The sequence below is a fragment of the Eriocheir sinensis genome, chromosome 18 (assembly GCF_024679095.1).
Source record: "Eriocheir sinensis breed Jianghai 21 chromosome 18, ASM2467909v1, whole genome shotgun sequence".
In the NCBI taxonomy this organism is placed as follows: Eukaryota; Metazoa; Arthropoda; class Malacostraca; order Decapoda; family Varunidae; genus Eriocheir; species Eriocheir sinensis.
In genome coordinates, this window is record NC_066526.1 from 18,000,859 (window position 1) to 18,026,618 (window position 25,760).

A 25,760-nucleotide genomic window follows, 5' to 3' on the forward strand; every position below is an offset into this window, starting at 1 on the left:
ACCTCCATCACCACCACCACCATCTTCATCACCACCTGCAATTCCACCTTTAATTCTACCACTATCACCTCCACCAGCTTCACCTCCACCACCACCACCACCATCTTCATCACCACTTGCAATTCCACCTTTAAATCCACCACCATCACCTCCACTTCTTTCATCACTACCACCTCATCCTCTGCCACCAAAACTTCCACTAACACCAACACCACCTCATTCACGACCACCTCCACTAACATCACCACCACCATCTCCACCACAAACAAGGACAGACAAGCACGGCAAAGACTTAATCCACAGCCTCCACCTCCTCCACAACCACCACAACCACCATCCTGCCCCCTCCTGCCACCCTCCCTTTCAATGCATACAGAGCAGAATCCTGTTAATAACGTCTTTAGTTAGCGTGTGTGTGTGTGTGTGTGTGTGTGTGTTGCCTGGCTGCATTTTTGGTCCGTCATCTATAAATCTTTTTCTTTTCTTTTTTCTTTCCAGATTTCGAAGTGAGAGGAAAAGACACACGCAGAAGATTTAGTGGCTGTTAAGGTTAGTTGATTATTATTATTATTATTATTATTATTATTATTATTATTATTATTATTATTATTATTATTATTATTATTATTATTATCATCATCGTCATCATTACGTTCAATTGCACTCATTTACATACGCATATATTTCCTGACAGTTCGTTGCACTCATTAGTTAATCACGTGTATGTATATTTATATTTTCACACACACACACACACAGAACAGAGAGAACAAAGAGAGAGAGAGAGAGAGGCATCATAGGCCGTGCAATAACCTTCCCTTATTTGTGCCATAAACGTCACGTGGTTTGCCTGCCCTGCTCGAGGCGCCTCTAATGACTCTCTATAAACGGCTGAACGTGTCACCGTGGTCAGGAGGAGGAGGAGGAGGAGGAGGAGGAACACAAGGAGCAAAAGAAAGGGAATAAAGAATAGGAAGCAAAATATAGATACGAGAAAGTAAAGCAAGGGAAGAGAAGATATGAAAAAAAATGGATTAGTAAAGAAAGAAAAAGGGAAGGAAATGAAAAGGGAGAGAATGAGAGGAGAGAAGTTATGCACGAAGAGTGAAAATAGGGGAAGGAAGAATAGGAAGAATAAGATATATGCGGGAAGGGAGGAGGATCTGGAGGAGGAGCCGGACCGGAATATAAGTTCGAGGTTGAAGATGAATAAGAAGAAATATAGAAGAAAAAGAAGAGGAGGATGAAAATAAAGGAGGAAGGATGAGCAAGGAGAAGGAGACTCTAAATAAATATGAAAGAGGAGGAGAACGATGAAAACGAGAAGGCGAGGGGAAAGAGAAGGAGGGGAGAGGAGGAAGAGGGGGCAGGAATATGAATAATCGGAGGTATAAGATATGAAAGAAGAAGTGAAGGGGACGAAGAGGAAGAAGGAAGAAGAGGAGGAGGAAGAGGAGAATATGCAGAAAATGAAGAGAAGCAGGAGGAGGCGCAGCAGCAGGAGGAGAAGGAGGAGGAGGAGGACGAGGACGAGGAAGTGGAGGAGGGGGAGGAGGAAGAGGAGGAGGAGGAGGAGGAAATAAAGTAGTGGTGATGTATGGAAGCAATGATTGTGATGGAGTGCAGGCTGTGTGTTTGGCGGTGGGGAGGAGGAGGAGGAGGCGAGGAGGAGGAAGATTTTATGGAGTGGAATAGTGGTGGTCGTGGTGGTGGTGGTGGTGGTGGTCGTTGTGGTGGCTTGGTGGACGGGGTTGGGTGAACGAGTGGCCTTTCCGGGTATTATTAATTTTGGTTGAGTGATGATCTCCACTTCCTAGCTACGAGGAGACGAGATGAGGTGCATTTTTGTGTGTGGCAGGGGAGAGTGTTCTGAAGGGGGTGTAAGTGTAGAGGTGAACTAGGCGACTCTTTGGATTATGAAGCGGATTCTTGTTGATTTAGGAAAGGGAAAAATATTATGAAGGAAGAACAAAGAAAAGGAAAGGAAGAATAGAAGCCAAGTTTAGATTCAAGACGGGAAAGCAAGGGAGAAAATGGGACATAGAAAACAGATTGGATAAGGAAAGGCAGGGAAGGAGAGACTGAAAGGGAGAGAAGATAAAAGAGGAAGAGTGAAATAAATGGAATGAAGAATAGGAAGCAAAATATAGATACGGGAAAGTAAAGCAAGGGAAGATAAGATATGAAAGAAAATGTATTAGAAAAGAAAGAAAAAGGGAAGGAGAGGATAGAAGATATGTGGAAGAGTGAAGAGAAGGGAAGGAAGAATAGGAAGAATAAGATATATGCGGGAAGGGAAAGCAAATGAGACGAGAACCCATGAAAAATTGATTGAAAAGAGGAAGGAAGAAGAAAAGGGAGATAAGTTATAAAGGAAGAGTGAAGGGAAGGAAAGGACGAATAGAAAGCAAAAAACAAATACGGGAAATGAAAGAAAGAGAAGATAAGACATGAAAAATGGACTGAGAAGAAAGATAGTCAGATAGAGAAGGAAACGGCATGGAGGAAGAAAGAGGAAGGGGAGTGAAGAAGGAAGGATGAAAATGGAGACAGAAGCACATGTAAAAGAATTGCGTTGGGAGAAAAATGAGCGAGTGAGATAATTTAACGAAGTAGAAGACAATGTAGAGAGAGGGAAGACTAAGGAAAGAAAACAAGGAACGATGGAAAGGAAAGAAAGGAGAGGCAGGACCAAGAGGAGCAATTAGAGGTCGCATACTAACACGAAAACGAAAATGTGAAGGAAACAAAACAGTAATGGCAGTAAAAGAGAAGAGGAAGCAAAATACTGAAAAAATGTAAACGAAAGAAATGTTAGAATGGAAAAGGGACGAGGGAAAAATAATGAAAAAGAGAAATTAAACAAAGGAAATAGTAGAAGGGAGAGAGAAGGTAAAATAATTAAATATACAAACGAAACAAAAAATATATGGAGACAAGAATTATTAAAAGTATAAAACGAAACAAAATATTAATAGAAAGGAAAAAGAGGAGACAAAATAATAAAAACAAGCAAATGAAACAAATATAGTAGAAAGCAAAAACAATAAAAGGCAAAAATAATGAAAAGAATAAACAAAGCAGAATCATGATATAAAGAAGAGAGACGAGGAGACAAGAATAATTGAGAATGTGAACGAGACAAAAATAAAGTAGTAAACAAAAGAGCAGGACACAAAAAAAGATAATTAAAATGTAAACGAGAGAAATAAAATATATGGGAAAGGACCAAAAAAAAAACGAAAACCAAAGAAAAACGAAACAAAAAACAATGAAAGGAAAAACACGGAAGGAAACGAGAAGAATCAAAACGAGAAACTAAACAAAAAATAACATAAGAAGAAAAAAAAGGAAAGAGACAAGATTTATTATTATAGAAGAAGACGAAACAAAAAAATAATGAAGGGAAAAACACAGAAGGAAACGCGAATAATCAAAACGAGAAACTAAACAAAAAATAACATAAGAAGAAAAAAAAGAAGGAAAGAGACAAGATTTATTATTATAGAGGAAAACGAAACCAAAAATAATGAAAGGAAAAATACAGAAGGAAACGCGAATAATCAAAACGAGAAACTAAATAAAAAATAACATAAGAAGAAAAAAAAAGAAGGAAAGAGACAAGGTTTATTATTATAGAGGAAAACGAAACAAAAGATAATGAAATGCAAAATACAGAAGGAAACGCGAATAATCAAAACGAGAAACTAAACAAAAAATAACGTAAGAGAAAAAAGAAGGAAAGAGACAAGATTGATTATTATAGAGGTCGGACCCGGCCATTACAACACGGAAACTAAAATAGAATTAAAACAAAAAAATACATAATGGAAGGACCAAAAAATGAGGATACAGGAATAATTGAAAATATAAACGAAACAAACAAAAAAATATTAGACAGGAAAGAGAGAAAACAAAAATATAGAGGTCAGACTCGGACATAACAACGCGAAAACAAAAATATAGACGAAATGATAAATAACAGAAGGGGAAAAAGAGGAGGAAGCAAAAATAATAAAAAAAAAACATTAGAGAAAGAAAGAGACGAGGAGGCAAGGTGAAATAATAGAGGACAGACCCGAACAATACAACACATAAATTAAACTAAAACATAAAACAAAAAATTATAAAATGATAAAAACAGTAAATAAAAATAATTAAAATAAGAGAAAAAAAGATGCAGGGAAACCAGAATATCATAAGAGGTCAAACCCGGATGATAGAACACAAAACCGAAAAAAAAAAAGAACAGAACTAAAATGATAAAGGCAAAACAAAACAGACGGAAACATTAATAAAAAAAAAAAGGAAAAAGAGAAGGAAGAAGACAACACAAAAAATGAAATAATGACAAAACAAAATGACAATAAAAAAAAAATCAAAACAAAAATTATGGACGGGGTAAAATGAAACCTTGAAATCTAACCAAAAAATATATACGAAGGTGAATTAGTATAAAGGTCAGCATTTATTATAGAGGCCAAACCCGGTAAATACAAAACCTAAAAAAAATATATATAGCAAAAAATCATAAAGGCAAAACAAAACAAATGGAAACAATAATGATCCAAAAAGAAATAATATAAAAAAAAACACGAAAAATGAAAAAAAATGACAAAACAAAATGACAATGAAAGAAAATCAAAGCAAAAATTATAGACGGGAGAAAATGAAACCTTACATTTTAATTATTTTTTTGTCCTGCTTTTTTTTTCCTAGTTTATTTTTGTATCGTTAACATTCTCAATTATTCTTGTCTTCTCTCTCTTCTTAATATCATGATTTTGCTTTGTTTATTCTTTTTTAATATAACCAAAAAAATATATACGATGGTGAATTAGTATAGAGGTCAGAATTAAAATATAGACGAAACAAGAATCCTGAGCCGCGACGCGTTTCAATTAGACATAAGTGGCGCCGTAAATCCCGCGATATTGTCATGCCGTACACGCATTTTCTGACGCCACTTTTTTGCGGGAGTTTATGTCGTCACGTTTCTCCCTCCGCGGTGATTTAGTATTGTTTCAGTGTTGGCCCCGAGTTCGTTTGTTTATTTACTCACTCTCTGTTTGTTTATTGTTTGGTTGTGTGTCTGCGTGTTTTTTTTTTTTTTTTTTTTTTTTACTGTTTTTAGGTTATGTTATGTTTTGTTTTTTTGATACGTTACGAGCATTTTTTTTTTTCACTTTGCTTTATCTTCTCTTGTTTGTTTATTGTGTTGTTCTGTTTTTATATTGTTTTCTGGTAACTTTTTTTTTACCTCTTTTTGTTTTCAATCTCCATTTTTGTACAAGTTTCTAATAGTGATTTCTTTGTTTGTTTATTGTATTGTTCTGCGTTTATATATTTTTCTGGTAACTTTTTTTTACCTTTTTTTCAAGCTCCTTTTTTTATACAAGTTTATAGTAGTGATTTATTTTAATTATGGTATGCTTTCTTTAATGTTTGTTTATTGTTTACTTGTTTTTAGGCGAGGTTGTTTTTTTTAGATTTTTCCTTTATTCTTTTTAAGTCATCGCCATTTTTTACCACGTTTCTCTCATTTATTTCATTATTTTTGTTTTTCTCGTGTCCTTCATATTTATTCATTTGCTTTTGCGTTTTCCATTTTTTTTTTATGTCATTTGCAGACGCGCACTGCATTCAGGTCTAATTCTTTCGCTTTCCTGTAAATTTGTATCTGCACACACAAGAGAATTTCCTGTTGCATATTTATTTTTTCACCAGTTCCCCGAAGCATATTTATATTGACACCTTAATTTTACTTTCATTTTTCAGCGCGCGTCGGTAGATTACGTATTTCTGGGACGATATTTTGACTTATTTCCAGTTTATGTATTTTGTTTTTTCGTCATACATATATATTAATTCTGGCGCTATGTTTTCGTTTCCTAATTGTATATTAAGTTCTCGAGATATTTTGCCATCTGTTAATTTTTTTTTTAATCCAGTTTATGTATTTTGTTTTTTTCGTCATACATATATATTAATTCTGGCGCTATATTTTCTTTTCCTAAATGTATATAAAGTTTTCGAGATATTTTGCCGTCTGTTTATTTACTTATTTATTTTTTTACTGGTTTTGAGTGGTATATTTTCTTTTCGTCGATATAAATAAATTTCTTGAGATATTTTGCCGTCTGGTTTTTCTCTTCTTTTTACTGGTTTTGAGTGCTATGTTTTCTTTTCGTCAATATAAATAAATTTTCTAAGTACTGATTTTCTTGTTTTGTCAATTTATTCTTCATTTCCTGATCATTTTTTCTGTCTTTCATATACATCATCTCTTTCGCATAGTCAAAATTTTTCTGCAGTTCAATTTTTTCCCCATTTCTAGTAATTTTTTGTGATAATCCGTATTTTTACAATATCACAACTATTTCCTACCTCACTTCGTTGCCGTCCCTTCGCTTAATTGCCATTTCTAGTGATGTTTCTTTTGACATTTTCGTTACAAAAGTCATAACATTTTCATATTTCGGAAATGTTTTGTTTGAACAGTTTTAGACGTATATTTTTTTCACTTTGTTGCTTCCATTGTTTTACTCTTTTTCTTCTTCTTTTGATCTTAGGATGAATATACAGAAAACTAAATTGACAAGTAAATATTTTCGTGATAATATTTCCTGGTGTTTATATTTTTCTTCCGTGTGTGTGTGTGTGTGTGTGTGTGTGTGTCTGTGTGTGTGTGTGTGTGTGTGTGTTGTTTCATCTTTTTGTTATTAATTTCATTTAGAGTGACGCATTATTTCCCAAAAAAGTTATATTCGTAATAGAAAACTGTCTGCTCCTACCTTCATTTTGTTGTTTCTTTTAATACATATTTATTCTGCTATTCGTCGCGTTCTCCTTGACTCTGTTTACTTTTCGCTCTTGCATTCATTACCAAAGTGGCAATTCTGAGAAAAGAACTATGTATAAATTTATTTTACTTTTGATAACAATTTTGTTTCTGTTTCTTTCTGTAATCATTTATATATTCCGTATTTACAAGTCATTCGATTTAAACGCTGGAGGCTGCAGAACGCTTAGCCTCAGACCTTACTATTATTTCCGATTGGGGCAAGAGGAACCTGGTGTCCTTCAACGCCTCAAAAACACAGTTTCTCCACCTATCCACTCGACACAATCTTCCAAACAGTGGAGGCTAAGGCTCTTCGTCTCATCAGCTCTCCTCCTCATACTGATAGTCTTCTACCTCTTAAATTCCGCCGCAATGTTGCCTCTCTTTCTATCTTCTATCGATATTTCCACGCTGACTGCTCTTCTGAACTTGCTAACTGCATGCCTCCCCCCATCCCGCGGCCCCGCTGCACTCGACTTTCTACTCATGCTCATCCCTATACTGTCCAAACCCCTTATGCAAGAGTTAACCAGCATCTTCACTCTTTCATCCCTCACGCTGGTAAACTCTGGAACAATCTTCCTTCATCTGTATTTCCTCCTGCCTACGACTTGAACTCTTTCAAGGGGAGGGTATCAGGACATCTCTCCTCCCGTATTTGATCTTGTTTTCGGCCACCTCTTTTGTTTATTTTTTAGGAGCAGCGAGTAGCGGGCTTTTTTTTATTATTGTTTTCTTTTTTTGTGTGCCCTTGAGCTGCCTCCTTTGTTGTAAAAAAAAAAAAACTATTCTTTTTTTGCTGTGTCTCTCGCTTTCCTGTTTTTTTTCTGTTACCTTTTTTTATATGATAGTTTGTCTCCCTCGCACCCCATTTATATTTCCTTCAGTCCGTGCCTCCATTTACCCTCCTGTTTTCTCTCCTTTTCAATCATTATATTTTGGGCTGTTTCGCTTTTCCTTTGTCCTTTTGTCAATGCCTTTTACTCTGCTTTACCGCAACATTCTATTCCCATTTTCCGCGGTGACCTCCTAGTTTTCCTCTATTATTTTCTCGTTTTTATTTTTTTTATCATGCTGTCTCCCTTTTTATCTTTCTTTTTTCTTTACTTTTCTATCACCATATTTTCGCGTGCTCTATTTTGTTTCCTTTTGTATATTTCGTTTCCTTTGCTTCTCCTTGGTGACCTAATACATTTTTTTAATACACTTTTTTCTCTTTTTTCGTTACTTTTTTTTGTCTGTGTCTCATTTTTATCCCTCCTGTTCCTTTCTCTCTCCATTATTGTATTTTTGCCTGTTTCCATTTTCCTTTTGTCTGTGTCTTTCACTTTGCTTTTCCTTGGTGACGTGTATATATTTTGTCTATTTCATTTTTTCATCTTTTTTTTTCGATAATTTTTTCCATCATACTTTCTGTCCTCCTTTTTATCCCTCTTGTTTTTTCCTCCCTCCCACTCCTCGGCGACCTGCATCCATTTCCAGAGTGATATTTCAGCGGTTTTTCCCTTCCTTTGTCTCCCGGAAAGGCCCAATTCCTGCGTGTCGGCGCCTCATGCAAACCACGGCGACCTAAATTTACATTGTGTCGAAGGCCGTTGTGTGTGACGCCCTCCCTCGCCTCCTCCTCCTTCTCCTGCTCCACCATCCTGTATTCCACTCACCCACTCCATCTCCTCTTTCACCTTCCTCCTTTACTCTCTCCTTCCTTCTCCTCTTCCTCCTTTTCCTTCTCCTCCATACTATGCCCCCCGTAGGCTACTCCCTCCTCCTCCTCCTCCTCTTGGTCTTCCTCCTCCTTTATTCCATCCCCCTCTTTCTTCTTCCATAACTCCTCCTCCTCCTCCTCCTCCTCTAGGTCCTTCTTATCCACTTCCTTTATTCCTTTCCTGTATCCTCCTGCTCCTTCATCACCATCCTATTCCCCGTTCTCCACCCCATGCTCCTTTTGTTGCCACTCCTCCTCCTCTTCCTCCTTCCTGTTAGTTACTCTCTTCCTTCTCCTCCTCCTCCTTTTACTCCTCTTCCAGCTCTTTCTTTTTCCTACATTTTAACCTCTTCTGACGCTGACATCTTTAGTGTGTAGCACCCCTGTTTTTCTTTCTCCTTTTATCTCTGCTTCTTTATTCTTATTTTTTCGTTGTCTTTTTGTGTGTTATTTTTCTTCTCTTTTTTTCCGGCAGTATTTCGTTTTTCACTTGTCTAAATGCCTGCCTGCCTGTCTATCTGTCTATATGTGTCTGTCAATAATGTATAAGTCGAGAGAGAGAGAGAGAGAGAGAGAGAGAGAGAGAGAGAGAGAGAGAGAGAGAGAGAGAGTTAAGGGGGCAGGGGGAGTTGTATTTCCATGTGTCAACTCCATCCTTCCTCGCCATATCGCACGCCCCTCCTCCCCCTCTCCCCCACCCCTTCACCAACACCACAAACTCATGTCAATCCCATTTCATACTTGATTTCATGTCCTCCTCCTCCTCCTCCTCTTCCTCTTTTCCTCGTCCTTCACCTCCTACATTTCCTATTGCTCTTAACAACTTTAAACCTTATATTCCTGTGAACTCAACTCTTCCTCACATTCCTTGTTTATTTTTTTCTTATACTGAATCCTCCTCCTCCAACGCCTCCTCTTCCTCCTCCTCAAGCAATAAGAAAAATCTATACCAAGTCTTTCATAACAAAATACAAGATTACGCTTCAATAGTTTACTCCACATATCAAAATAGACGTCTCAAAAACAATTACGGAGATTCACGGAATAATATCATCATAAACAATAACCCACGTATACATTTAACACTTTTCATGAATAACAAACACAATAAAACAGAATATACACTGCCTACGTGACCTTGCCGGCAGTGGAGCAAGGAAGATGAATAATTAAGTGACAGCGCGTCGGCAACACTCGGGCAAACAAGTGGTTGGATTGGATGTTTCGGAGCATCGAACGAAACCTTTTTACGAAACTTCTCCTTCCTGCTTCACCTCGCCTCACCGCTCGCCCGCTCACCAATGAGTTCTTCCGTATCGTGTTTGCGGGACAGTGGACCAATAGGAGAGAGGCTTGCTGGTCATTTAGGAAGGGATATGCGACTCTTTTGCACTACCTTGAAACTTCAAATCCTGCTCCTCGTTATTCATGCTAAAATATCCTGTGTTAATATGTATTTGTAAGGAGCTTATGACTGCATGCGGAAACGGAGAAGTTAAGCAAAAGACGGAGAGGAAGAGGGAAACATTTCGTAAAGTAACGCTTGCCCGAATCTCACGCCATGCACATGTTCATTTGATCTGAAGGATATTTGCATTTCCTTTGCGTGCGTGCATATGTACATCTAAGTTGGGCCGTATTACTAAACATTTCGTCGCCCACGTTCACATATTCGACAAGGATATCCTAGGGGTTTTGAGCATTTCCAGGAGAAGTTTTATGGCCCTGGTGGTAGTGTGACCCTTCTTCTGTACCATGAACCTAAAGAAACACTCATTAGAATCTGACTGACCCCCTCTTTGACCTTTAGAAATAGCTGATGTGAGAAGCGAAACTGTCTTATAATACCGACCTTAGTAAGTCTTGACGGTTTATGTAGACTTATGAAATGAATGAGGGAGAGAGGGATGGACGGAGGCTTGGGGTTGCTTCGAAAAGTCGACCATTCCACACCCAGCTCAGAATCTCTTGATCCTCTGAATAAACATGATCTCTTGGTATTTATGTATTTGTATAATCAACTTTTTAGTGTTACGTATTAAGGAAGTAAGGAATAAAAAAGATAGATTGAAAGAAGCTAGGGAGGGATGTGATGCTGTTGAACAAGATACGATTTGATAATTAATCTTCTCAGGCTTCACGTAAAGGTTCATCTGCTTAATGTGACAACAGTGAATAGGAGAGAGAGAGAGAGAGAGAGAGAGAGAGAGAGAGAGAGAGAGAACGCTACGAAATTTGCGGATGCTATTTTGAGCTTCATACCGTCGTTTTTCGTTATATATGCATAGTTTAAGCCTTATAACGTCCACAAAACATGTAGGAAAAGAACTTAAGAGGAGTTGTCAGCTTGTTACATTGGTTCCCGTGTAGATCGTCAATGCTGTACCTCTTTGTATGGGGATAAGACGGAATGCAAACCGACATCTGACAGCCATGCATCTCCGGGCACATCCGTCGATCTGCATTTCTCGTCCTTTCGCCGGCCAGCCTCTGCGGTGCGCGGGTGACGCTCAAGAACGTTCCGAGTGTACCGTTTGCCTTGTGCCGTGTGTTTTGTGCCGTGTGTCGGGCCTCGAGGTCCTGAGGATGTGCAAAGCAAGGTCGTCGCAAGGAGTGAGTTCTGGAGTACTTTAAGGTTGGTTTTCTGGGCCATATTGTTCACTCATTGTTAGGTTTAGTTGTTTATAATTTCCAGAGTGTCGATTCCTCTGCTTACCTCTTCCCCCTCCTCCGATTACTAAGTGAATATCGCCTTCATCTGTATTTCCTCTTCGTTTTTCCTTTCATCCTCTTCGTCCCCTTCTTAATCTTCCTCCTCCTCCTCCTCCTCCTCCTACTCTTCCTCCTCCTCCACTGCATTGCACTTTTGTTTTCTTTCCCCTCGTTATCATCATCGGCTACTCCTTTTTCACTTTCGTTTTTTTATTTTTTTTTATTTTTTTTTATCTCACCATATGACCATTCTCCTCCTCCTCCTCCTCCTAAACAACATAGTCATCACAATCATTAAGTTCCTCATTATCATCATCGTTTTTCCACACGCCTGTCAATCCTCACAGGGAAAGGGTAAACACACACACCCATACAGGCGTGGAATTCAATCACAGCGGAGGCCGGCCAGAAAAGTGAGTGGCGGCCCTTTCTGTTTGGTCCTAATTAAGTTTTGTTTCCACTTTTGACGGGGATGTTATTTTTATTACTACTATTCCTTGTTTTAATTTTTTTTGCTCACCTTTTTTTTTTTTTTTTCATCACATTGGTTCTGTATTTGTTTGTTGATTTTTTACTTCTTTTTGGCGAGTTTTATTTTCCTTGGTGTTTTAATGTGAGGATGTTTTGTTTTGTTGTTATATAGAGAGGTTTAAAAGTAGTGACGTGTGTGTGTGTGTGTGTGTGTGTGTGTGTGTGTGTGTGTGTGTGTGTGTGTGTTTGGCGGCATTGTACATTTGTATGTGGTGATGTATGTGTTTATGTTGTATGTATTGTTGTCGATACACACACACACACACACACACACACACACACTCTCTCTCTCTCTCTCTCTCTCTCTCTCTCTCTCTCTCTGTGTGTGTGTGTGTGTTGCCACCCTTTTTTATTTTTTTGGTACTCATTCAGATAAAAAGTGAAATGCAATTACTTCTATCTTAATCAACGAGAGAGAGAGAGAGAGAGAGAGAGAGAGAGAGAGAGAGAGAGAGAGAGAGAGAGAGAGAGAGAGAGAGTGGGTGGGGGGCGGGGGTGAAGGGAGAGTTGCCATGAGATTGATTAACTTCAAAGTGAGGGATGGAGGAGGAGGAGGAGGAGGCAGAGGAGGAGGTATATGGTAGAGATGAAGGAAGAAACGAGGAAATATTAAGACGAAAGAAAATGTGAAACCAAAAAAAAAAAAAAGAAAAATGGAGCAGTGAGCGAAAATAAAAACGAAATAAAGAGAAAAAGAAACCCAAAGAAAGCAAGAAGAAAAAGAGACTGAGAGAGGGAGGAGAGTACTTGATGGAGGCGGAGAGAGGGAGGGAAGGAAGGAGAGGAGGAAAGAGGAATAAGATATGAGACGGAAGGAAGGGGGAGACTCGAACAACAGGAAGGGGAGTGGAGGAATCTTGGAGGGAAATTGAGTTGAAAGGGGAAATAGAGGAGGAGGAGGAGGAGGAAGAGAAAGTGAAGATGGAGGAGGAGGAGGAGATAGCTTGAGAGGAAAAAAAGATCTAGCTGGTGAAGGATTAGGAGGAGGGGAGTGACAAATAGGAGGAACAGGAAGAGCTTGACAAGAAGGAGAAGGAGGAGGAGGAGGAAAAGATACCAACTCGAGAAGGAAAAAGATGGAGGTAGCGAAGAAGGAGGAGGAGGAGCAACATGACAAGAAGTAAGAGAAGTAGGAGGAAGAGGAAAACGAGAGATAGAGAGAGGGGAAGGAGGAGGAGAAAGGATAGAGCTAATGGAGAGAGGAGGAGGAGGGAGGAGCCAAGATAGACATATTGTGACGTTTTAGAAGTTTGTAAGGAGAGTGATGGCGATGATAGGGAAGGGAAGGGAGAGGAAAGGAAGGAGAGGGGGGATGGGGGTACAAGGAAGGGAGAGGAAGGAGAGGGAGGGAGGGAGGGAGGAAAGTGGTTAGGAGAGAAGAGTAATGGAAGGAGGAAGGCAAGAGAGGGAAGAGAGGAAGGAAAAAGAGAACCCGTAAAATTGTGGTTCGAATGAAGGAAAAATTCTTGGATTCCTTTAAATTAGAAGACGGAGAAGGAGAAAAGGAGGAAAGAGGAAGAAGAGGAGTAGAAGAAGAGGAATCAGGATGAAAAAGAACGATGGAGAAGAGGAAGATTAAGTGGAAAATTCTTGGATTCCTTTAATTCAGAAGACGAAGAAGATGAGGAAGAAGAGGAGGAATTAGGATAAAGAAGAATGAAGATGAGAAAAAAATATGATGAGAGAGAGAGAGAGAGAGAGAGAGAGAGAGAGAGAGAGAGAGAGAGAGAGAGAGAGAGAGAGAGAGAGAGAGAGAGCGTTCTTTATCCTGAGTAGTGCCTCTCGTTCCACTCCGCTTCCTTGCTATTGCTTCCGTGTCCTTTGTACGTTATTATGAGTGTTCCTTTACGTCCATTCCTTTACGGTGCGTGTTTTCCCTTTATTAAAACTGTTGAGCCTAAAAGAGCGAGGGAAAGGAAGCGTTTTGTTGGAAAATGAAGATGTAATGTAACAATATCCTTTTCCAGTGAGAGAGAGAGAGAGAGAGAGAGAGAGAGAGAGAGAGAGAGAGAGAGAGAGAGAGAGAGAGAGAGAGAGAGAGAGAGAGAGAGAGAGAGAGAGAGAGAGGGTGGGGGTTGCCGTTGTTAAAGTGTTGGGCCAATATTAATCCATAACTTCTGAGGCGGAAAAAAAATAGAAATCTCAGAAAACTTTAGTCCAAAACCCCAATAAAAGAAAGTTTGATAAAAGTCTCGGTAAAAACAACAAACAACAACAACGAAAACAAGAACAACAGCAACGCATTCGAGCGGATTATAAGAAAAAACAAAACAAATTAAACCACTCGAGAAAAAAAAAATTGAAAAAGTTATTATGAATCTGGGCCGGTGTTTGCGTGTTTTTGTTTGTTTGTTGTTGTTGTTTTGGTGGTGGTGGTGGTGATGGTAGGGGTGGTGGTGGGTAGTAGTCTTGATGGTGGTGGCGGCGGCGGTGGTGGTAGCGGTAGGGCTGTTGTTGTTGGTTGTGGTGGTGGTTGTGGTGGTGGTAGCGGTAGGGCTGTTGTTGTTGGTTGTGGTGGTAGTGGTGGAGATGGCGGTTGGGATAGTGGTGGTGGCTTCTGTGGTGGTATTGGTATTGTTGTTGTTGTTGGTGGTGGTGGTGGTGATAAAAAAAAAATATGTATCTTTTCCCTCAACATATGTATCTTTAACACCTTGTCGAACACTTCACCTCCATCTGCTTCAACATTCTCCCTCACCCTCCTGTCACTCGCCGTCAGTCTCCTGCTTTTCCTCCTGTCTCGTCTTGCCTGTGTGCATTTCCCTTGTCCACTCTCATGCATCTCTCAAACTTGTCCCTCTCCCCTGCCTAGCCACCTGTCACGCATGTCTGTCCCTTCAAATTGCCCTGCCTCGTCTCAACCTGTTCCTAGTTTGTCTGCCTTCCCTTGCCACGTCAAAAGCCCTTCTATGCCTGTCTGTGCCCCTTCAAATTGCTGTGTCTTATCCTGTCCCAAGAGTGTCTGTCATCCACTGTCTCTGTCTGTCCACTCAAATTGCTGTCTTTGCCTACCTCATGTTTGTATGTCTTACGGTGCCTCGTCAAAATCCCTTCTGTCAGCCTTCCTGTCTCTTCGCTATCTCTATACTGTCTTATTCTGTCTCAAGTTTGTCTTTTTTCCATTGCCCTGTCTCTTCCACGCACGTCTCTGTCTTTCTATCTGTCCTTTCCAACTGCTCTATTTCCCCCTGTCTCAAGTTTGTGTGTCTTCCCTTGCCACGTCAAAAGCGCTTCTGTCTGTCTGTCTGTTCTCTCAAACTGGTCTGTGGCACCCTGTCAAGTTTGTCTGCCTTTCAAATGCCCTTCCGTCTGTCTGTCTATCTGTCTGGCCCAACTCCTCTGTCTCATCCTGCCCAAGTTTGTCCTATTTATCCATTGGTCTGTCACTCGCACGTCTGTCATTTTGCTCTGTCACTCCTACCCCAAGTGTGTCTCTTGTATCGTCAAAAGCCCCTCTGCCTCTCTGTCTGTCTGGCCCAACTCCTCTGTCTCATGCTGCCCAAGTTTGTCCTATTTTTCCATTGGCCTGTCACTCGCACTTCTGTCTGCCTCGTTTTATCCTGTCCCAAGAGTATCCCTTTCCCCCGTCCCGCCTCCCCCCGCGCCTTCCCGCCCGTCTCGTCCTCGGCTGGCCCAAGTTTGTTCCGCCTCGCGCCCCGCTGGACCAAGGCTGCAAAAACTTATCCTGGGAAAGTTAGCAACATTGGCAACGCGTTTCTCTTGTCATGATGTGTCTCCTATCACCCCCCTACCTTTCTCTATCTCTATCTATCTATCTTTTGTTTTCTTTATTCCTTATTTTCTCTTTTTTTAATATCTTTTCTCTATCTTGTTTTCTCATTCTTATTATTTTTTTCTATCTTTTCTTTATCTATATCTATCTTTCATATTTTTCTCTATTCTTTATTAACTTTTTCTATCTTTTTCTTGATCTATCTATGTATCTGTTGTTTTCTCTATTCCTTATTCACTTTTTTTCTATCTTTTCTCTATCTATATCTCACTATCTCATGTTTTCTCTTTTCCTTATTTCCTTTTTATCTTTACCTCTTTTATCCTCAATCCTTGTTATCAATTGTCCGTCTCCCTCACTCTCCACGTGTTTTATTTATCCACTCCGCTCTGTGTTTGTTCTTCTCTTCCTTCCTTCCTCCGTGTGTGTCTTTATATCCATTCTTTCTCTAGTTTCATTCTTTTTCGTCTTATGTTTTATTTGACAAATGAATCTCCTTTCTCATACTTGTCCAGCTGGTCACTATCTTCTTTCTTCCTTTCCTTGTATTTGGTTATGTTTCCCCTCTCTTCACTACTCGTTTTCTTTCCTCTCGTGTCTGTCTGTCTGTCTCTTGTCTTCGTTTTTTATATATCTCCATCTTCTCTCTCTCTCTCTCTCTTTTTTTTTTTTTTTTTTTTTTTTTTTTTTTTTTTTGAAGGTTCGGTCTCCTTCATCTCATCCTTCTTCGTCTTCTTTTTCATCTTCACGAAATTCATACGTACATAAAACTAATTCTTCACCATCAAAAGAAAAAGTTTGAATCATATCTCCCTTCTTCCTCCTCTACCTCCCCATCCCTCTGCTCCTCTTCTTCCTCTTCCTCCTCCAGGGTATCAAGTGTCTTGAATCTTGTTTGGCAATGCCTCGCTGGTGTTGTGTGTCCCAGAGTGTATCGCCGAGGGTGTAGGAAGGGAGCTCTACCACACCTTACGCACACACACACACACACACACACACACACACACACACACACACACACACACATACGCACACCCTACATCGCTTGACTGTAGTAGGGGAGTTGCTGTAACCCTAACCCTCTACACACACACACACACACACACACACACACACACACACACACAAACACAAACACACAGATCAGATTATACATTACCCCTTCAACAACTCCTTTTAAAAATCACCCAGTAACAGAACCTTTAAATATCACACCCTTAGACTAACCTTTGCCATCTCGCCTTTAAGTACGACAGCCTCAGCGTGGCCTTAACCAACTAACCGAAAAACCGGAGCCAGTGTTCTCAGACTCTTCCGGCTATCACAACAAATATTCCCAGAAGGTCGCATATAAATAAGTCGGGTTCTCATGGCTGTTTTTTTTTCTACGTTCATGGTGCAGAAGCTTGTCAAACTATTACTAGGCTCCTAAAACTACCCATGGAAGTACCAACAGAACCTCTATCACTATGCTCCTAAAACTACCCATGGAAATATCAACACAACCTCTATCACTATGCTCCTAAAACTACCCATGGAAATATCAACACAACCTCTATCACTATGCTCCTAAAACTACCCATGGAAATACCAACACAACCTCTATCACTATGCTCCTAAAACTACCCATGGAAATACCAACACAACCTCTATCACTATGCTCCTAAAACTACCCATGGAAATATCAACACAACCTCTATCTCTATGCTCCTAAAACTACCCATGGAAATACCAACCCAACCTCTACCACCAGGCTCCTAAAACTACACACGGAAATATCAACACAACCTCTATCACCAGGCTCCTAAAACTACCCATGGAAATACTAACACAGCCTTTTCCACCAGGCTCCTAAAACTACCCATGGAAATACCAACACAACCTCTACCACCAGGCTCCTAAAACTACCCATGGAAATACCAACACAACCTCTACCACCAGGCTCCTAAAACTACCCACGGAAATACCAACACAACCTCTACCACCAGGCTCCTAAAACTACCCACGGAAATACCAACACAACCTCTACCACCAGGCTCCTAAAACTACCCACGGAAATACCAACACAACCTCTACCACCAGGCTCCTAAAACTACCCACGGAAATACCAACACAACCTCTACCACCAGGCTCCTAAAACTGCCCACGGAAATACCAACACAACCTCTACCAAAGCCTTAAACTAATGTGAATGTGTAAGCCCCTTAAAAATTGAGAATATGAAACTACCCATAGAAATACTAACACAACCGCCACCAAAACCTTAAACCACAGTCAAAGTAACAATGGTCAACCGCTGCCCGACTGCCTTGGCTCGACTAACTACTAGTGGCACCGTGATTTCTGCATGTATTTCTGCGGTGGATTAATTATGTGGACTTGTAAGCCCGGCACTGTTTGAGAATATGGGCCCAGAATTGCAGAGCTCGTAAAATGCTCCCTCAGCTCCCCGACCTCATTAAGTCCTCGCCTCTTTCCACGGGTATGATAATCACGGCAGGTTTAATTATAATAACTCAGAAATAGAATAATCGCGCTTCGTATTGTTAGAGAAAATATATGTTAATGTATTTTTCGGTCTGGTTCTTCCGCCCTGCGTAGATCTGTTTTTCATGGAGGTTTCATTTCATTCGTGGATGTTGGAAGTGGAAAAGCCGCGGAGGTCAGCGCGGCAGAAACAGATGTGTGATGTGTGGGGTTGTGTTTGTTGTTGATGCTTTTTTTATTATTTTTTGTTTTGCGGTTTTCTTTTCAGTGTAGTAATTACGTTGTTAGCGTTTAATTTGCGTCGTTCTATTTTCTTCTTTGTCCATTTTATGAATTATAGTTTTAAGTTTCGGGATTATTATTATTATTATTATTATTATTATTATTATTATTATTATTATTATTATTATTATTATTATTTTTATTACTACTACTACTACTGATAATGTCATCAACTATAATGTTCCCACTATTTCTGTTACCACTAGAACTGTCAAATCCCGAACATACATACGTTATTATAGCATCCACCACTAAGAAATTTATCACCACCACCACCCACACGTCTTTCTCCCGCCAACTTAGAGACAGACAAAAGTTGGACAATTTATGCATAGGATTTTTACCCTTTAAGATGGAGAATGATCCGCGGCACCTCGTTGTTTAGGGAAGGCTTTGTCCTCATCTGTGGGATTGTGGCGGCGGCGGTCTTGGTGGTGGTGGTGGTGGTGGGAGCTGAATGTGAATGGTTATGACTATGGTTGTCTATGGATTGAGATTGCAGTGGTGATGGTGGATTGTGGTGATTGTACATGGCAATGGTGATAGTGATGATGATATTTTCAGAGTAGTTATTGCAGGTGATACTGGGCGTTAATGATAATGGTAGTGATAGTGTAGTTGTGATGGTGATTCGTAGTTAATGATTGTGATGTAAAAAGTAGGTGACATATATTTTTTTGGTAATAATTGGTGTTTCATTTTATGGTAATGAAGATAATGGTATTTGTGAGGTGGTGGTGCTAGTGGTGGTGTTGGTGTTGGTGCTGTCATTGTTGTTGGTGTTTGTTTTGGTGGTTGTGTTGTGTTAGTGTTGATTGTGGCGGTGATGATTGTGGTGATGGTGTGATTATTGGTGATGATTACTTTTTTTGTTTTGCTTTTTGTCATGATTGTATTGTACTGCCTCCACATCCATATTTATCCATCGTATCCTTAAACTCGAGTGTGTGCGTGTATGTATGTATGTGTGCGTGTGTGTGTGTGTTTACTGCCGTGTGTTTGTGGAGGTCATGTTGGTAACACTGATAGCGGTGGAAGTTCTGGTGTTTATATTGATGTTGGTGTGAGTGGTGGCGGCGGTGATACATGAATAACAGGGCCGGGTCGTGCGGTCCCCGGGTGGAATGAGATGGGCGGTGGGCGGCGAGGCGGGTGAGAGCGAGCGAGCGAGCGAGCAGCGTTCACGGCCGCCACTGTTGACAGCTCATCCGCGGCTTTAATAGATGAAGTTGTCGAAATATTTTGGAAACGAGTGAAAAATGAATTAGTCCCTGTTAATTACGTCATGTCCGGCTGTTGATGAAGAGGTGAAAGAAAAAACATCACGCTTGTATAATCATAATTGAATGAAAACAACAACCGGGGCCAGCACCAGCGTATGGCAGCGCGGTGAATGCGACCTGTGTGTGTGTGCGTGTGTGTGTGTGTGGGTGTGTTGGTGTGGGTGTGGGTGTATAATTGTTTATTTTACGACTGTGCTTCGGAAAATAGACCGGGCGAAAAAAAAGAAAAGGTTAACGGAAAGTCTAAAACAACAGCAACAATATGGAGGGGACAACAGTATCCGGCAGCCGTTGTTGTAACTTTGACAATAGGAACGACGGAAAAATAGACCTGAAGAGTATCAACCAACAACAACAACAACACTAACGTAAACAACAACAACTACACTTACTACTACTTCCTACTGCCTTATTTTTCCATTTTCTTTGCTGTGACGGTAGTAGTAGCAGTAGTAGTTGTAGTAGTAGTAGTAGTAGTAGTAGTAGTAGTAGTAGTAGTCGTTTTACTCTCATTATCATTATCAGTGACCTCATTACCATCTTAATTACTACTCTTCATATTATAACATTTTACTGCCGCTCGCCGAGGCTCACCCCAACACGCGCATACATATAAATAAATTTCCTACTCTCGTTGTGCGGGGAAAATACAACAAACTGAAAATGCGCGCAATATTTATGTACCTTCAAGTGTAATACAATGTCCATTACAAATATTCTGTGTGTGCCTCAGCGTGTGTGTGTGTGTGTGTGTGTGTGTAGTTTCCTATAGTTTCATGATACAGAATTTTTGTCATGGTTGTATTGTACTGCCTCCACATCCATATTTATCCATTGTATCCTTAAACTCGAGTGTGTGCGTGTATGTATGTATGTGTGAGTTTATGTGTGTGTGGGGGGAGGTGTGTGTGGGTGAGAGAGTGTGTGTGTGGGTGTTTGTGTGTGTGTGTGTGTGTGTGTGTGTGGGTGGGTGGGTGTATGAGTGGGTGTGGGTGTGAGAGAGTGTGTACATGTGGGTGTGGGTGTGGGTGTGTGAGTGAGAGTGTGTGTGTGTGTGTGTGTGTGTGTGTGTGTGTGTGTGTGCGTGTGAGTGTATGTGTGTGTGAGGCAGCCAACTGGAATTTCGCTCAATTGGAATTCAGTGTTGCCAATCGAGGCGCAAACATTTTTCGTGTGTTATTTTGTTTGTGGGGTGGAGGGGAGTGAGAAGGAGAGGAGAGGGGGAGAGGAGCAGACGTGGAGGGAGGGGGAGGGTGTCGGTTATGGGTGTTAGTAGGGGGGAGGGGAGGGTTATGTGTGTGTGTGTGTGTGTGTGTGTGTGTGTTGGCGACATAGGGGAAGCAAGGTAGAATTTTTCGCATCAGTGCCCAGCCATCGAGAGGAAAAAAAATAGCTGGAAAATAAATGAAGTTATGTTGCCATCTTTTTTGGGTCCTCCTCCCTCCCTCCCTCCCTCTCCCCCTCTCTCTTTCTCTTTTTTATGTTACCTGTTTCCACGTTGCTCTATTTTTTTCTCTCTCTCTCTGGTTTCACATTATTATTTTTATCTGGAAGGATGCTTGTTATTATTTTTATCTGGAAGGATGTTTGTGAGTTTTATAATTTTGTTCTTTTGGGGTGTTCTGTGTTTATTTAGTTTTGTTTGTTTACTGGATGCTGCTTTTGTGTCTGTGCGTTGGTTAAAATTTATTAGCCACACACACACACACACACACACACACACACACACACACACGGAATGAGAGAAAGGGAGAGAAAGAAATCAGAGAGAGAGAGAGAGAGAGAGAGAGAGAGAGAGAGAGAGAGAGAGAGAGAGAGAGAGAGAGGCTATGCATAATATTAACACGTGAAAGGAACTAAAAGTGGTTGTTACAAAAGGAAGAAAAAACTTTTGATCACTTGCCACATACGACATGAAGGTAAAGGTCGTGTGTGTGTGTGTGTGTGTGTGTGTGTGTGTGTATGTGTGTGTTCCTTCCTTCTCAGTACACCTGTAGAAAAAGAACACAGGTGAGCTCTCTCGATCATCTCCTCTCATCTCATCCACCTGTCTCATCTCCTCACGTCGTTTTTCTTCTGTTTTGTCATACTATTTTTTTCTCAGTGTTTGTTTTCCGCCGTTCCAATATCTCGTTTTTCTTCGTCTCTTATTTCCTTTTTTTATACTCTTCATTATTGTCTTTTTGCTGTTTTTTGACCTGTAATATTCTTTCTTCGTTCCCGCTCTTCCATCTTTTATTTTTTCTTCGTGTCATTCCTCTTCCCTTTTTTTCTTTTTTCCTTCCTTCCTTTCTTTCCCTGTTTTCTTTCTTCCTTTCTTTATGCCTTCCTCCCATCCTTTCGTCCTTCTTTCATACCTTCCCGCCTTCTTTCCTTCTTCATTCCCTCCTTCATACCTCCCTTTTTCCCCCTCATACCTGCCTCCCTTCCCTCCTTCCTTCCTTCCGTTCTTTCCCTGTTTTCTTTCTTCCTTTCTTTATGCCTTCCTCCCTTCCTTTCATCCGTCTTTCATACCTGCCCGCCTTCCTTCCTTCTTCATTCTCTTCTTCATACCTCCCTTTCTCCCCTCATACCTGCCTCCCATCCCTCCTTCCTTTCTTCCTTCCTTCCATCCTTCCTTCCTTCCTTCCTTCCTTCCTTCCCTCCCTCCCTCCCTCCTTGCATTGTCTACCACTACTGCATACTCTACCGTTTATATCCTCACTAAAACCGCAACAAAGCGAGGCAGTACTATTAATATCAGAGGAAACATTAATTGCATTTTGTACACACACACACACATACACACACACACACACACACACACACACACACACACACGCTATTTCATTCCCGTCGTCGTCTTTTCAGCTTAAGACAATCGTGGACGGCAACAATTATCTCGTTTCGTGTTTAATTTGTGTGGGTAATCAAACTTGCTTAATCTACCTGTCCCGTGATTGTTCTGTTTTACCTGTGTTCATAATTACTGCTGATCCTATTGTGCTGTCTGTTCATTATTGTTTTTGTCATTGGATTTTTTTTTTTTTATTAAGCTGATACGTATGTGTTTATGATGATTTTTTATATACTTTTTTTTGGGATGTTAAGTATTGTAATGTGCGCCTCTTGCTTGCTTTATATATCTTAAATGTTGTATGTATAGTTCATCCAGCTTATTATCATCATCATCATCATCATCATTAGCCTGCTCATTGGCAATTTGTTTTCCTCCCTAAATGATTCGATGTTCTAAAAATTCTCCACATTATCGTTCACACCTTTTTTAGCGTAAGGAAACAGTTCGAGGGTAAAGCAAAAATAAGAGAAATCCAGGAAATCACTCCCAAACACTACATACTGATGCACTAACTATCGCCTTTTCAGCGGTCAATAAACTCCTTTTTTTGTCCTGTCCACTGTCACATTGCTTCCTAATGTCTGCTGTCAATTTGCATTCTTTTGGTGCCATTTTGCGTCCTCATTTCTGCTGTCATGTTCCTTCCTCACATTAGCCCCTCCCGTTTAGTATTCAGTATGTGTGTCATGGATGTTCTGAGCCTTATTAGCGTTGGGGAGCATGAAGGTGAATTCTAGGAAATGTGATAGACTTGAGATTTGTGGTGAATATTGTTTATGGAGTGAAGTAAGACGAGTTTGACTATTAACATTTAGAAATAAATTATATACCGCATTATTAATATTAGTATTATTGTTGTTCACTAGGAATATTAATTACACTATATTCCTTCTCCATTTTCCTATTCCTGAATGTTGTTATTGACATGAACTTGTATTAATAAACAATATTTTTAATTGACTCGATTGACCGAGCGAGTGACAGATAGGCAAGCAGAGAGACAGACGGACAAACAGACAAGCAGACAGACAGACAGACAGGCAAAGAGAAAGATCATTTATTTACAAAACTAATCCAACCAATTCGCACAAAATCGGCAACAAAAGACTTCCTGATGGAATGATGGACTCTTGATGCCGCGCTGTCCACAAATGACGAAAAGCAAAGGTTTTAATTGAACATGACTAAAAGATAACAGAGAGAGAGAGAGAGAGAGAGAGAGAGAGAGAGAGAGAGAGAGAGAGAGAGAGAGAGAGCAATAAGCAAAAGAAAAATACAGAATATATGAATGCAGAATGACACAGGCGGGAGAAGGAGGAAGAGAAAGGAAGAGAAGCAAAGACAGAAAGCTAAACAGACAGACAGACAGGTAAAATACACAGACAGTCTAAGAGAAATACGAAAGTGTAGAAAACGAAAAGAATAAAATAAGAAACAGACAAACATGATATAGACAGGCATACACAGAATCTAGTAAACAGAGCAAGACAGAGAGAGACCCAAATAATCACGGTAAACAGACAAACAAACAGAAAAGCCGGTAAAATACATTGACACAAACAGACACAGAAAAACATAGAGAGAAATGAGACCCAAACAGTGACCCAAACAGACAGACATAAACAGAAAAGCAAACTCCGGCAAACACAAACCAAAACAATCACCCAAACAGACACAGACAGGAACAGACAGAGCAAGACAGTGAACCAAACAAACACAGACAGACAGGCAAGTAGAACAACACGGGCAGAGGCAGGCACCAAGACTTCACGACTCTCACAAGACTCTCCTTACAAGACGAGGACGAGGAGTGGTACGAGTAGTTGATGTAAATGGTAACCTCACCTGGGAGTCACGGAGGCAGGTGTAGGGACGGTGTTGCGCTCCCATAGTTAGCATTGCAAATAATTAGTTTAGGTGCGCTTCTGTAATAATTAATGTCTTGCCCGAGTCTGTGTGTATAATGGAAGGGAGTGTACCAGCTGCAGACGCCGAGAGAGAGAGAGAGAGAGAGAGAGAGAGAGAGAGAGAGAGAGAGAGAGAGAGAGAGAGAGAGAGAGAGAGAGAGAGAGAGAGAGAGAGAGAGAGAGAGAGAGAGAGAGAGAGAGTGTCTAAAGAAGGGTAAACAAAGAGATGAGGGGAAATGTTATTGGTATATTGAATGATTGATAATTATAATATGCAGGTAGGAACTCAGGTCGATAGGTAGATAGATAGATAGGTTGAGAGAGAGAGAGAGAGAGAGAGAGAGAGAGAGAGAGAGAGAGAGACTATTTATTGTTATGTATGTATATTATTGTTCAACACTCTAATCCGAGCTGATTTATGAAGATTAACTGCCGGTATAAATATCACTCATAATGGCGGGAGGCTTTAACGTAAACAAATAACGAACGGAGCAATGGCAGTAAAGGAAGCCATTAACGAAACAGATGACATAAATGAAGCGCAGTAAAGTATCAGGACAATCGCAGCCGTATAAAGGAAGGGAGGATTATATTCGTTCCGACTTAAACCCTATCAAAAAATGTCCTCATCTTATATCACACCCCATCAAAAACTGTCCCCATCTTATTTCACACCCTATCAAAAACTGTTCCCCTATCTAAAATTGTCCCCATCCTATATCACACCCTATCAAAAAGTGCCACCTTATCTAAAATTGTCCCCATCTTATATCACACCCCATCAAAAACTGTCCCCCTATCTAAAATTGTCCCCTTCTTATATCACACCCTGTCTAAAACTGTCCCCCTATTTAAAATTGACCCCTTCTTATATCACACCCTATCAAAACTGTCCCCCTATCTAAAATTGTCCCCATCTTATATCACACCCTATCAAAACTGTCCCCCTACCTAAAATTGTCCCCATCTTATATCACACCCTATCAAAAAGTGCCACCTTATCTAAAATTGTCCCCATCTTATATCACACCCCATCAAAAACTGTCTCCCTATCTAAAATTGTCCCCATCTTATATCACACCCTATCAAAAAGTGTCCCCTTATCTAAAATTGTCCCCATCTTATATCACACCCTATCAAAAAGTGCCACCTTATCTAAAATTGTCCCCATCTTATATCACACCCCATCAAAAACTGTCCCCCTATCTAAAATTGTCCCAATCTTATATCACACCCTATCAAAAACTGTCCCCCTATCTAAAATTGTCCCCATCCTATATCACACCCTGTCTAAAACTGTCCCCATCTTATATCACACCCTATCAAAAAGTGTCCCCTTATCTAAATTGTCCCCATCTTATATCACACCCTATCAAAAACTCTCCCCCTATCTAAAACTGTCCCCATCTTATATCACACCCCATCAAAAACTGTCCC

General features: G+C 40.3%; 1 protein-coding gene across 2 annotated transcripts in view; it reads left to right on the forward strand.

Annotated features, from left to right (window-relative positions):
• Positions 1-463: 463 nt before the first annotated feature.
• The window catches only part of LOC127000401 (uncharacterized), a 61,544-nt gene continuing 36,247 nt past the window's right edge, over positions 464-25,760 (forward strand). Inside the window, exon 1 of one of the 2 annotated variants that reach the window (XM_050864092.1) lies at positions 464-549. The gene's annotated coding sequence lies outside the window, so the exon portion shown is untranslated. Of the gene's footprint in view, positions 550-11,043; positions 11,185-25,760 lie in introns of those variants that run through there. The other variant, XM_050864093.1, reaches the window with a different exon arrangement.